Below are 14,592 nucleotides of genomic sequence, written 5' to 3'. Positions count from 1 at the left end.
GTTTCCTCATATGCACGTATCTCCATCATGGGGATACAATACACTAGGGTACCAAATACCTATGCCATACCAGCAGTCCGGAGGAGGATGGACTCCTGGATATTACCCGTGGAATGACCAGAACCACCGAAGCTATCCATACCATTCCTGTCACTAGACACAGAAGGGACAACTGTCTCAACCACCCAAGTGCCTCCGTATATTCCCCCTGGAGCCCAGTTACCCCCTCTATACTACAAGGCGGTAATGAAAATCATTTGCGATTTCCAGGATCAACTAATTGGGTGGGCCACAGAGTCAGTCACTCAAGAAAGGCGCATACCAAGATCTCTGAAAGATGTCACAGATCTCGTCAAAGACGTAGAAAAGACTGTTCCTACAAATAAAATGAGTAACAAATCCAATTAAAAAGGAACACTCGGAGCCATCGACGAGGAGGAAAGAAGAGGTGCCGGTAGGGGTGTGCAAAACCGAACCGAAAATCGCCGGTTCGGTTTTAAAATTAAGATTTTTTGATACATCTCGGTTCGGTTCGGTTTTGAGCTTTCAAAAACCGAAAAACTAATATTTTAAAATTTATTAATTTTTTATTGAAATATTACTATTATTTTTTAAAAATAATACTATTTTCTTTTATATTTAAGTGTTATTGTGTAATTGACTTATATTTGAATTTTAAATTTAATCTTTTTATTTTTTTAATTTTAATTTTAATTTTTTATGGGTAAAATTTAAAGAAAAAAGAATTATTTTCCTATTTTGGTAAAACCAAAAACCGAACCGAACTGAACCGATTTTTTTGTTCAAAGTTCCGACCGGTTTTAAAATTCTTAAAAAACCGATCAGTTTTGATAATTCCACTTTCGAACCGAACCGAAGAACCGAATGCACACCCGTAGGTACCAGATAAAGAACCTAGAAAAGCACTATCGCAGAAAGAGAAAGCCTCACCAGACAAAAAGGATGAGAGTCATAGAATGGACCGGATCCATGTAGATGAGGTCACCTTGAAAGGCCCCTTGAGGAAAGACTCAGGTCACAGACCCAGACATCTAGAGAGGGAAGCAGAAAGTCGCGTCTCTTACAAAAAGAATAGAGAGGAAGATAAGAACACCATTAACGAAAAAAATCAAAGATGCGTTAAGGAAAAACTAACTGCGAGGGAAAGCCGATGATGAGGATAGGGAAGATGAAGACTCCCCTTTAAAGACATAAATACAATTGGTGAGGTTTCCCTCACATTTTAAATTACTAGCGTTCGATTCTTTTTATGGCACAAGAGATCTGAAGAGCCATATCTCAAAGTTCAAAGCAATAATGATGCTAAAAGATGCCCCCGGCGATGCTGAAGGGATCAGCCCAGAAATGGTACTCCTACCTCAAGTCAGGGTCGACTGCATCGTTCCTTGACCTAGCATCAGCATTTAAGGCAAGATTCAGAACCAACATTTCCATGTTGAAAAGTTCAAGTGGCTTAAGGAAATGCAAGCAAGGCGAATATGAAATCTTGAAGAATTTTGTAGAAAGATTTAATAAAGAGGCAGTTCAAATCGAGAACTTGAATCATGACACAACAATAGAGACAATGAAGGTCGGCACTAAATTCGAAGAACTCTGAGATAAGATTCTGATGAAGAAACCAGCAACCTTCCACGACCTGATGTTGATCGCGTATAAATATGTAGAACTATATGAGGCCAAATGAACACTCACAAGGAAACATGAATGCCAGAAACCAGACCACTTGAGATATAGAGAAGGAAAGAGGAGGAACAACCCAGAACGCAGAAGTATAGTGAAAGAAACAGACCTTATGATTTCGCACCATTAAACTGGGCCCCTGTATACATACTCAGTTGGATGAAGACCAACCGAGTCATGTACAATGCTTCCAAAAAGATGGACCCAGACAGAGAAAGAGATAAAAGCAAATATTGTCGTTTCCATGAAGGGTATGGCCATGACACAAACAGATGCTGGGACTTGAAGAGAGAAATAGAACAGTTAATTAAATCAGGAGTCCTAAAGAAGTTCGTCCACGATAGATCTAGAGAAAAAAAGGAAAACAAAATCTGCAGAGAAAGAAGACATAAGTAAAAGACCAAAAGAAATCGCAGGCGTGGTTCATGTCATAGATGGGGGAGAATCATATAGCCACACGCAAACAATAAAAAGAAACAGGAAGAGAGCAGACACCATCTCGTGATGCAGAAAGTAACATTTGGGCCAGAAGATGGAGAACATGTCAGAGGAGCCCACAACGACGCATTAGTCATAAAATCAGTGATAAAATACCACTGAGTAATGCGAATCTTAGTAGATGAAGGGGGCTCGGTGAATTTGCTAACCTTGGAGGCTTTTAAAGGAATGAAGGGATCCGTCAGAGAACTACGTAGAGCATCAGTCCCTTTCATCGAACTCGGAGGAAAACCGATACAACTAGAGGGCATCATTAGTCTATACATGGAGCTGGGAAGGAAAGAAGAAGGACCGGTAAAAAGACTGCATGCCCAATTCAACGTGGTAGACCTACTACTAGCATACAACGACATCTTAGGAAGGCCTTTACTATACCAGCCAGGAGCAGCTAACATAAGGTGTTTAACCTTGAAAATACCAACCCTAAAAGGAACAGTAATAGTGTGAGGACATAGCCAAGGAATGTTGCGTGGTATCAGCAGTAGATGATGAAAGTATGACCATATAAGCTTCACCGAAAGAAAAAATTGACGAAGAGCTGAAAAGCACAGAGTCGATCGGAAACATGGAGGAACTGCTACTCACGAAACAATGACATTCAAGATTGGGAAAGAGATACCATCAAAAGTAAGAAAATACATAGAAAGCGTCCTACTAAAAATATGGAGCCATTTGCTGTGGATCCCTCAGATATCTCGGGGATTGACCCAGAAGTGACGTCGCACAAACTCAATGTTAAGCCCAAAAGCAAACCAGTGGTCCAAAAGAAGAGGAAGTTCGCAGAAGACAGACAGAAGGTAATCACAAAAGAAGTGAACACCTTAGACTCGGCTAGATTCATCTGAAAAGTCTTTTACTCAGAGCGGGTCGCTAACGTAGTCTTGGTAAGGCAAGCAAATGGGAAATACATAATGTGCATCAACTTCACTGACTTGAACAAGGTGTGTCCCAAAGACAGTTACCCCTTGCCAACATCAACCAATTGGTTGACTCAACGACGTGCTACCGGCTACACAACTTCATAGATGCAGCGCAAGGATACCATCAAATACCTATGAACAAGGATGATCAAGAGAAGATATCTTTTATGGCAGACAAAGGCACATAGTGTTACAATGCCATGCCCTTCGGTTTAAAATACGTAGGAACAACGTACCAAAGACTAGTCAACTTCATGTTCCAAGATCAGCTGGAAAGAATTATTGAAGCTTATGTAGACGACATCATTGTGAAGAGTGTCACAGAGGAAGAACATACAAAGGACCTAGAAGAAACATTTTCCATTCTCAACAAATTTGGGATGAAGCTCAATCTGGAAAAGTGTGCTTTGGGAGTAAAAGTAGGGAAGTTCCTTGGTTATTTAATTAGCTAGAGAGGGATAGAAGCCAATCTCGAAAAGATCAGAGCGGTCACAGAAATGAAAGCCCCACGAAACGTGAGGGAGGTACAGAATTTGAATGGCAGGGTCACGGCCCTAGGGCACTTCATTTCCTCTTCAGCGGGAAAATGTCTGCCTTTTTTAAACAACTCAGAGACATGAAGAAATTTTCCTAGGACGAAGAGTGTCAAAAGGCGTTCGAAGAGTTGAAGTCTTTTTTAACTGAGAAACCCCTGCTGAGCAGACCAATAGCGAGAGAAACACTACATATGTACCTCTTAGTAGGGAGTGAGACCAATACCTCTATCTTAGTAAGAGAAGAAGATAAAGCACAAAGGCTGATATATTACATCAGCAGAACACTGAAGGGCCCAGAGTTGAACTACCCCACAATTGATAAGTTGGCACTAGTAGTAGTGGTAACATCGAAAAAGTTAAAGCCATATTTCGAAGCCACACTATCGCGGTACGCACAAATCAACCTCTCAGAAAGGCGCTCTATCGACCCGAAACCTCAGGAAGATTGGTGAGTTGGTCGGTGCAGTTAGGTGAGCACGACATCCGGCATAAATCCAGAAAAACGCTAAAAGCACAGACACTCGCTGACTTTGTGGCAGAAATGATAGAGAAAGCGACATACATAGTCTCAGTAGAGATGACATGGAACTTATTTGTGGATGGAGCGACAAGTGACTAAGGATCAGGAACAATAGTTTTATTAGAATCTGGTAAAACAATCAACGAATACGCAGTACATCTCGACTTCAAGGCTACCAATTACGTGGCAGTATAAAAATAATTTCTTTCAATTAACTATAAGGTATCATTTAATAAACATCGCACTAACGACATAACAAAATATGAGGCTCTACTCATAGGGCTTGCCATAGCCAAGGAGGTAAAGACGAAGAAGGTGAAAATTCACAGTGACTTGTAACTGGTCAATAGTCCAAGTTCAGGTACCCTTCCAAGTAGAGACAATGATTGTCAAAAAGAACAAAAAAATAAGGAATCAGGGAACATACTAACACACTGAATAATAACACTTATGGGCAAAAAAGGCACAAGACCTCCATTTGCCACTGAGAAGTGCAAGACAACCGAGAGTAAAAAAATAAGTGCAAACACTTAAACCGAATTTAAAAATTTATAATCCACAATCATATACTTCCATTCATATGCTCATGTCCGTTAAATATGAATGAGATATATAAATGCATATGCATGATATCGTGCGGCGTTACAAGGACACTTTTATTTATTTGATCATAATAAAATGATAAAAGAGAGAGTATGAATATTATACAATTCTTCATAAATTACTAAGGCCTTAGAATGCATCACTTTAATGTATGACTTTCTTTTTTATTATTGGCCAAATGTTGTAAAAAGGCCAAACTTTTTATAAAAGTTTCACAAAAGTCCCGACCTTTCAATTTTGTCGATTTTGGCCAAAAACAAATTATTTGGTTTCAATTGTGGCCAACTCTCAATTTGATTTTAATTTGCCTATGTGACGCCTATGTGGCATGCCAAATATTGAAAGGTCAGGACTTTTGTGAAACCAAATAATCCATTTTTTTGCCAAAATCGACAAAATTGAAAGGTCAGGACTTTTGTGAAACCAAATAATCAGTTTTTGGCCAAAATCGACAAAATTGAAAGGTCAAGACTTTTGTGAAACTTTTGTGAAAGGTTTGGCTTTTTTACAACATTTGGCCTTTATTATTTGTCATGTGAATTTTCAAAATTAGAATTCAGGTCATGGAGGCAATCAAGGCTAAAATTGGATAATAATTAGACATTTATATTATTTTTACCCTTATTTTTTTTTCATCAAAGTTATATTTATTGAAAAAAATTCAAATAAAAATAATAAAAATTATGTTATAAAATTTAAATATATAAATTTTTAAACTGTAATTTAAGGAAACAATAAAAAATACAAGTAAAAAGTTAATACAAAAATTTTAAGGCTTAATCACCAAAAAATGCCAAACCTTTACGGGTTGTGTCAGTTATAGCCAAACCTTTTAAACTCACCAAATATAGCCAAACCTTATATGTTGCGTTTCAGTTTTGGCCATTTGCAAATCAAACCGAATTTGCTGCCCTCGTGTCATCCCAGTCAACAATGACGCACCAAAACGCTGTCGCTTTGAAGTCGACATGGCACACGGGTTAGACTCAAACCGAATTCGGTTTAAACCATAAAGAAAATTACCAGATCAACAAACCAACCTTACTCAAATTCCAATACGCAGCGTTTTTGTTTCAAATTCTTAACCTTAAATTTCGAAATTTTCAGTATCCCTAAACATGTTCTATTTTCTCTGCAAAACCCTAATTTTTCTCTCAAAGAAAAAATAATCCTACCTTCTCCATAACAAATCCATTACAGATCCCTCCGATTCTTTGTCGAAATGTCTTCGATTACTGAATCATCTTGGCTTATGGACAATGCGAGGCAAGAGTTCCTCAATTTGCCTCCTACCAAAGTTCGTGGTAACTGTAAGCACGGAAGACTGTATCTTTACACATCGTGGACGAGAATGAACCCTGGAAGAAGGTTCTGGAGATGCTCCAAGTTTAAAGTAAGTAAAATGCAAAAATATTTTTTTGTAAAAATTAAATTAGGGTTTGCGAATTTAGGGATAATTTTGAGGGTTCTCCAAATTAGTGAAAAATTAAGGATATTCAGGATGTATTATGTTGTTTTGGTAGTAATTAGTGTATAATTTGCTTGTACTATGTTTTTTTTTTTGCTAACTGTTAGTGGATTAGTGTGTTTTGTAGTCGTGCTAGCTTTAAGTTTTTGATGTAATGAGCAATTTGAGTACATAATAGGAGTTAGCGTGTATACTGAATTAATGTTTGCTTGGTTTAGACAGATGATTGTGGTGCGTTCCAATGGTATGATGGAGAGCCTACGGCAGAACAAATGTTGAAGATTGGCTATTTACTGGAAAAGATCAGATTGCTGAATGAGCAAGTGCAAAAGCAGGAGATTTTGATTGCAGACAAAGATGAACAACTTATTAGGATTAAGGAGGCACAACAGAAAGCAGCAGTAACGTTTGAGAAGCTCATTGAAGAGAATAAGAAGTTGAAGTCTAAAGATGAAGGTTCCCAGAATTGTGGCAGGTTTTGCAAGATGATGCTACTGTTAATTTTTGTTTATGCCCTTTACTTATTTGTAGTTTCATCTGCAAGTAATGGAAATGAGTTTTTGGGTTTGCCTTAGTGAAGCATTTGGTTTGTCTCTGTGTTGTAGGTGATGATAGTGGAGCTCGAAGATGGTTGTAGGCTGTTTGTACGAAGTATTATGTAGGCTGTCTGTAGGAACTAAGTAGGAAGTATGTATGTAGGCTGTCTGTAGGAACTATGTAGGAAGTATGAATCTTTTGGCTTATTAAACTTTTTTTAGTGCTATCAATGTAAAATCTTGTACTGTACGAGATACCTATTATTTTGCGAATTGACTTTGGGTCAATCTTATTAATGTAATGACTGACTGACTTATGTAATGTCTATTAATGTAATGAATGGCTTATCTATTATGTTTGTTTCTCTTTATTTCGCCATTCACTGTTTTTAATGACTTATGAGAAAAGTATTAGGGTGTTTATTGGTCTTTTCTTTCCATTTTGTGCTACTTTTACGGGTCAGAGGCTTCAGTAGCTCAATACCAATGTATATAGAGTGTTTGAAATCATATCATTTTAGTGTCTAGAGGTTGTACTGTGTTTTTTTTTGCTAACCTCTAGACACTTAAATGAAACAAATTAGGGGTTAGGTTTAGGGAATACTGAATTCATTTTAGTGTCTAGAGGCTGTTTAAGGTTTAGTACTTGCTCATAAAATCCTAACTACAAAGAATAGCCAAGTACTGATAAATGAAACCACAATTGAATGATTAAACATGTTTCTACATGAAGAAATACTTCAAATTTTGATTATAATAAATAATAGATAGTGTAAACCAAAAGTAGCTTGTTTATACAAGCACTACCTTAATCAAAAGAAGCTTGTTTCTATATAATTACAAGCATTTACACTAACATACTATGTGTATGAGTTAGTGATCCCAAAAACTATTACTACCATAACAGCTTGTTAGTGTTTAATTACAAGCATTTACAAAATCCAAAAACAGTCCTTCATATTGATCAACTTCCTTTCGACGTATTACTGCTTGAACCTAGTGCACCCTTTGATATGTTACTGCTTCCGGGAGGCCTCCCTCTACCTCTTTTAGGGGCTGTAAGTGCATCTTTTGTAGCATTGGAACCGTAAACGTAGTTTACATTAGCCGTAGCGGACGACTGCAAAAACATATAAACAAAAGAAAATCAATCAAACAGCTTACTAAATCAAACAGCTTACTGCTTACTAAATCACATCTAATGTCTAAACATTAAAAGAGCTTACTAAAATGAAACAGTTGACTATATCAAATCACACAGCACTAATCCAGTCTGCATATTGGATTCATAATCTGCACTAATCAAACAATACTAAACATTCAAAGAGCTTACAAACTCATAACACGAATGTTGCAACAATTAATTACCAAAACTAAGTAAGTCTCAAAACTTAGAGTAGCTATAAGCTAATAAAATTATTCAAAACTGCACAATCAATTATTGACATTCATTAACCCTTTGCAGGTGTCACATTAACCCAATAATAACCCTTTTAAATTATTTGATACCCCCATCTCAAACAGAAGCATACTCAAACAATAACAACATACTCAAACAATAACAGCTAACAATACACATGCATTAACCAAATTTGACCGGACAAAATAACTTACTCTAGTGTATATACTTCCAGATTCAGTCATTATTCGCATACCTACGCCTTTTCTGACCTGCAATTGAAGGAATCAAAATAAATCACAAAACACATAATCTTAAATTTGTATTAAGTAGAGTTTGAAGGGTTACCTGGCGAGCTTCTCTTGCATTGTGTGCCTTTTGGATAGCACTTGCAATAATAGACTCATTGCTTTGACTTGCCTGATTATTGCTCCCTGGTGCTGCAGATGATTGAGTCGAAACCACGCTATTTTTTGTTTTCTTTCTCAACGCTTTAGGTATAGAAGCTTGGGTGTCAGTTGCCTTCCCTTTCCCCTTTGAAGACGAGGTAGAGGCCTTCTCTTTAGTGTTGGCAGTATTACTGACATTCTTGTCTCTGTTCTTTAATGGCCTACCCGGTCGACGCTTCATATAACAGCATGAGACAAACATCAAATACAACCATAATAATCTATAAAACTGCCAACAATAAAAAAACCGCAAACTTATGTAATGGCATACCTTGAATGGCATTGGAGTTGGAGCCTTATCAATATTGGGACATCCCCTGATGTTGTGACCCTCTTTGCGGCAGTGCTTGCAATTCATTACCATTCCACTCCTGCGTTTTGGGTCCTCATCGGCATCTCTCTTTCGTTTTTTCTTTGGTCGCCCCGACATTTTCCTATATGGAGGCGGACTTATAGGGAGCCCTTCCACTTTAGGCCACATGTTAGGGCCATTGATAGGCTGGAGAGAGAACTCATAAGCCTTCAAGTACTGTTCTCTTTTATAACAGCCATCCACATAGTCTGCCGCATTGTGTCGCATGAAATTGATGCAAGAGAGTGCGTGATAACACGGTATGCCGGTCAACTGCCAAGCTATGCAGGAGCATGTTCTGCTAGTGAGGTCAACAACAAACTGAGTTTCGAAAAACTTAACTTGAAACGATCCCTTTGCAGGTGTCACATTGCAATGCCTTGTCAGCTTCTGATTCTTTTCAACTTTCTGTCTAATTCTAGGACAAAGATCCTCATGATGCTTCACCATCATTTCATTCTTCGTGAACATCCGTTCCATCAAGGTTGTACGAATCTCTTCGAGCATATGGATGGCTTGCAACTGTCGCGCCTTGACGATGTATCCGTTAAAGGTCTCCACCAGATTACTAGTTATCGCATCGCACAATGGCCTCTCCCTCAGAAATGATTTGCAAAAAACATTTGGACTCTGTTTTAAGAAATCTGAATGTGCAAATGGGCTTTCCTTTTCTAACAATTTCAGGTGCGCCTCATACTCCGGCTCATTCGTAGCATTCACCACATTCCAGAAAATTCTTTTCAACTCAGGCCCCCTATGATTCTTCTTCCAATTGGCGTAAATATGGCGCGCACAGTTTCTGTGTTCTGCCATAGGGACCCGTTTGCGAATAGCATTTGCCAAACCCTATCAATCAAATACAATATGAAATAGTTAACACAAGTGGGCAAACACCATATTTCAAGTAAGGAAACTACAAAAAACCATGTAATAAAACTGCAAAATACCAAAACATGACCAGCGGCAATGGTGACATAATTAAGTTTAGAAATCTGATTTTGATTATGTGAAATTGACCAAGTTTAAAAATCAAATTTTTTGGGGATGTAATTCTAATTAATTCTAGTTAATTTGTTGGGAATCTAGTTGATTGTTGGGGCTCTAATTCTAGTTAATTTGAGTCCATTAAGTCTTGTTTTTCAGTTCATTATCTCTATGTATAAATCTAATGACACAGCCATAAACTGCAACAAATAACACAGCCATAAACAACAACAAATAACACAACCATAAACAACAACAAATATAACACAGCCATAAACAGCAACAAATATAACACAGTGCAAAAAATGAAGTAAAGGTCTGACCTTTTGTTGGTCACTGACAAATGACAGTCCCATTCCATCGTCGTAATCCAAGTCGTCCATCAAATATTCGATGAACCATGTCCATGTTTCTTCGTTTTCAGCTTCTACTATGGCCCACGCGACCGGGAACATCTGGTTATTGCCGTCACGTGCAACCGCACTAAGTAGCGCTCCGACAACCAAAGTTTTCAAAAAACAACCGTCGACGCAAAGAATAGGTCTACACCCAAAGATAAAACCCTTTTTTAGGCCAGAAAAACCCACATAATACCTCTGAAACACTGGAGCCCCAGTCTCTGGATCGTGAATGAAATAAAACCTAAACAGGCCCTCTTTATCAACCCTCTTCAGCTCAGCATCATATGATCTAAAAAGCGCGTAGTGGCTTTCGAGAGACCCCCGAATAAGCACCAAAGCTATGTCCCTTGCTCTGTAGCAGGTCGATCGCGAGACACTAAGGCCATTGTACTTGTCCTTAATGTCAAGCATCATTTCACTTCCAACATACGCTGGGTTTCTACGAAACCTCTGAATGAATTCCTTTGCAACCCAGTCCGCTGTAGCTTGCCTATTAGTCATGGCTCTGGGGCAAGTATGGGTTTTCGAAACTTTTCTTACCCAGAATGTCTTCTCACCACCGAGTTTCGATGCGTATAACCTCCAACTACAATCTCCACTACAAACAACCTCTAACCTATCAACAGCACTCCTAGCCCAGCCCACATTGTGCCCATTCAACACTGCCCATTGCTGAACAGCATGCCTCAATTGATCTCTTGTCGTAAAACGCATACCGACCACAAATTTCAGTTCCTCGTGGTTGCACTTGGGATTATAAAAAACCCTCTTAGGTTTCCTTTTTACCCTAATCTCTAGATCACCCTCATCACTACTTGATTGTGTGACTAACCCATCATCACTATCTGCATAATCACTCCCAACTTTTTCAACTTCTTCATCATTTGTATCTCGATTTGCTGCATTATATGTAGCCCAGTCCCCACACTCCTGATCTTCATTAAAAACACCACCCGGGGCAGCTAACAAGTCATCTAAACCTAAACCGTTTATTGCATCTACGTCCGCAGTGCGAAAATTACGATTACTCTCCCTAGCAGTAATGCACTCTTCGTCAAACTCATTCGCACCATTGATTTCGTCGTCTTCGTCATCAGTTCCTTGTTCGCTGTCAGCCATGTACCTCATTTCATCCACCGAATTTGCAGCTTCCACAGCCGCATCATCCTCCACATATGCCTGGACAGCTGCCTCATTCTCCAAATTTGCATCTTCCTCCACACCCGCATCATCCTCCACATATGTATCATCCTCTAAATATAAATGTTCCTCTACACTAGCATTATCAAACTCAAAATCTCCTTCTCTATCAAGAACAGGCTTTTCAATTGGGTCAGCTTTACACTCTATAAACATTTTTCCAAAACCGTTGATTTCAGCTTCGTTCCAGAATTGTTTGACCTCGACGTCGTTGTTCAGCATGGTTAATGCTTCCCATTCTAGTCTTGGTTTAAACTCTCGGCTTGGCTTATACACACCTATTCTGCTTACGTGTCCATGCCCCATTTCTTTAACCCTGGCCACTATACCACTATGGGTTAATCCTTCATTACAGTACCATGACGATTCAACGTAGTGACCGCTCTTGTATTTCCATTTCACTGGTATTGTATCAGTCATATCGACATCAACCCATACTTCCACGGAAGCTCTGAAAATTAAACAATAAACATAATTAACAGTAGTTTATTTTAACAGATAGTGAAATACCAAAATTACTGATTCAGCAGACAAGGAAATACCTAATTCAAACATGCTTAAAAAATCATCAAACAATCGAAATACCTAATTCAAACATGCTTAAAGCTCCTAATTTCAAAATGCATAACAACTGGAAGGTGATGATAACAAAACATAAAAAATGGAAAACATAAGCAGATAGTGGTGCAGCAGGCAAAGGTATGATTTATCGTTTATGGAATTCTATTGGTGCAATGAAGAAATAATGAAAAAAGATGAATAATTGATTATATATATATCTACTGCAATGGAGAAAATGACAAAACAATAATAGGAATGAAGGCATCTGTTGCATCACATAAACCTAATTTAAAAATCAAATTTGAAACTCCAAAATAACCACAATTGCAAAAAGAAACCATCAAATAAACGAAAGATCTAATTCCACATTGCTAAAAAAAACCTAATTTTAAAAACCCTAATTTTAAAATGGCTAACACGATAAACCCTAATTTTGAAATCAAAACTGAAAATGCACTCTAATTACAACAATAAATATAATAATTCAAACAAGCAAAATCCTTGAAACAAAGTTTCTTAAAATCCCTAATTTCAAAATCCCTATTCAAACGAGTTGCAATTACTTACATGTAATTTTTCGGTCTTCCAGTCGCCATCTATGTTCACTGAAACGTGGGGGAAATTATTCAGAAACTGAGTTGTTCAGTGCATATATTTGAGACATTAGGGTTTTTTTTTTCTTTCTAGAAATTTTAAGGTTAGAGAATAAGAGATTGAGAAGATGAAAATGGCGAAGAGGGAAAAAAGAAATTAAGTTTCAGAGGAGAAAATGATACGCAGCGTTTAGGGTTAAAAATTTGAAACAAAAACGCTGCGTATTGGCATTTGAGTAAGGTTGGTTTGTTGATCTGGTAATTTTCTTTATGGTTTAAACCGAATTCGGTTTGAGTCTAATCCGTGTGCCATGTCGACTTCAAAGCGACAGCGTTTTGGTGCGTCATTGTTGACTGGGATGACACAAGGGCAGCAAATTCGGTTTGATTTGCAAATGGCCAAAACTGAAACGCAACATATAAGGTTTGGCTATATTTGGTGAGTTTAAAAGGTTTGGCTATAACTGACACAACCCGTAAAGGTTTGGCATTTTTTGGTGATTAAGCCAAATTTTAAATATAAATCTCATTGAAAATACCATCTTATCTCTTAACGATGAACAAAATGTGTTGGTGCGTTCTTCAAAAAAAAAATGTGTTGGTGCGAGAAAGTTGATGTAACACTCTGTCGATTAAACCGATGATCCGCTCGATTGTTAAAGTTTAGTATTTTTTTTTGGTGACGAGAACTCACTTGCTTGAGCCGAAATCCAGAATCATTGTTAAACTACCAATGTGGGCCGCCCGCAAGCCCACATACTTAGCAAATACGGATTATAATGGCCAGTGGTCTAATCCCAACCACTTCATTTAATAGAAAAAGTGTAGCCGGAATTCGAATTCACGACCATGACGCCCATGTGACTGAAGATTAAACCACCAAATTAAACCCGTGCGAGCTTATTTAGTATTTCTAAATAATTATCTTTAATGAAACTCTAAAAGATATATTATAATACTACAAACAAAAACTTTAGATAATCAAATATTTTAAATGTGAAATTCAAACAATCACCAAAAGTCTTTGAATAATTGTAAAAAATTGATATGCAAATCGAAAATATAATTATAGAAAAATTATTCAAACACATAATAAGTTTTCTCTTGCAAAAATTTATTAAAAAAAAGGAGAGAAATCATAGAAAAATAATATTTATATGAATGGATAAAGAAATGATTTTCCAATCCTCTAAAAAATTAAGATGAAAACAATGCTTTTTTTTAGGGAATGAAAAAAAAGTTTTTAGAAAGTGAAAAGAGGGAACATTTTGAGAGAGAAGTTACTTTTTATAAAATAGGCATAAGGTAAAAAAACAAATCCCTCCAAATTTTCCTAAAAAGACAATACAGCCCTTTTTCTTTTTTAGGCACAAAAAATCCTCAAAATTCAAAAATCGAACAAAAAAGCCCCTCCGTCCATTTTTGTTTTTGACTAATAGACATTTAGCTGATGACGTGGCTAGAGAAAAAAATTCAAACACACCCTTAATGTTTAAAATACTTACCAATTTTATATTTATAATTTTTTATATTATTTCACCCTCTTCTTTATGAAAAAACTCTAATTAATTTTTTATTAAAACCAATTAAAACATAATTAAACTTTTCAAAATACAATTAAATCTAATTGAACCACCATCACCCGACCCTCCGGGAACAAACGACCCCCGACGTACTGAATTAATTTTTTTTCTTTATAATTAATTTTTTATTAAAAGCAATTAAAACATAATTAAAAAAATTAAATATCAATTAAATTTAATTGAAACACTTTCACCCGATCCTCCCGGAACAAACGATCCCGGCATACCAAATAAACTTTTTTCCTTTTTAATTAAAAAAAAATTGCCCGTGTTCTCACCGGAGAACAA

This window comes from Mercurialis annua, linkage group LG8 (assembly GCF_937616625.2).
Source record: "Mercurialis annua linkage group LG8, ddMerAnnu1.2, whole genome shotgun sequence".
NCBI classification, from domain to species: domain Eukaryota; kingdom Viridiplantae; phylum Streptophyta; class Magnoliopsida; order Malpighiales; family Euphorbiaceae; genus Mercurialis; species Mercurialis annua.
Note: the sequence above shows the minus strand (reverse complement) of the source record.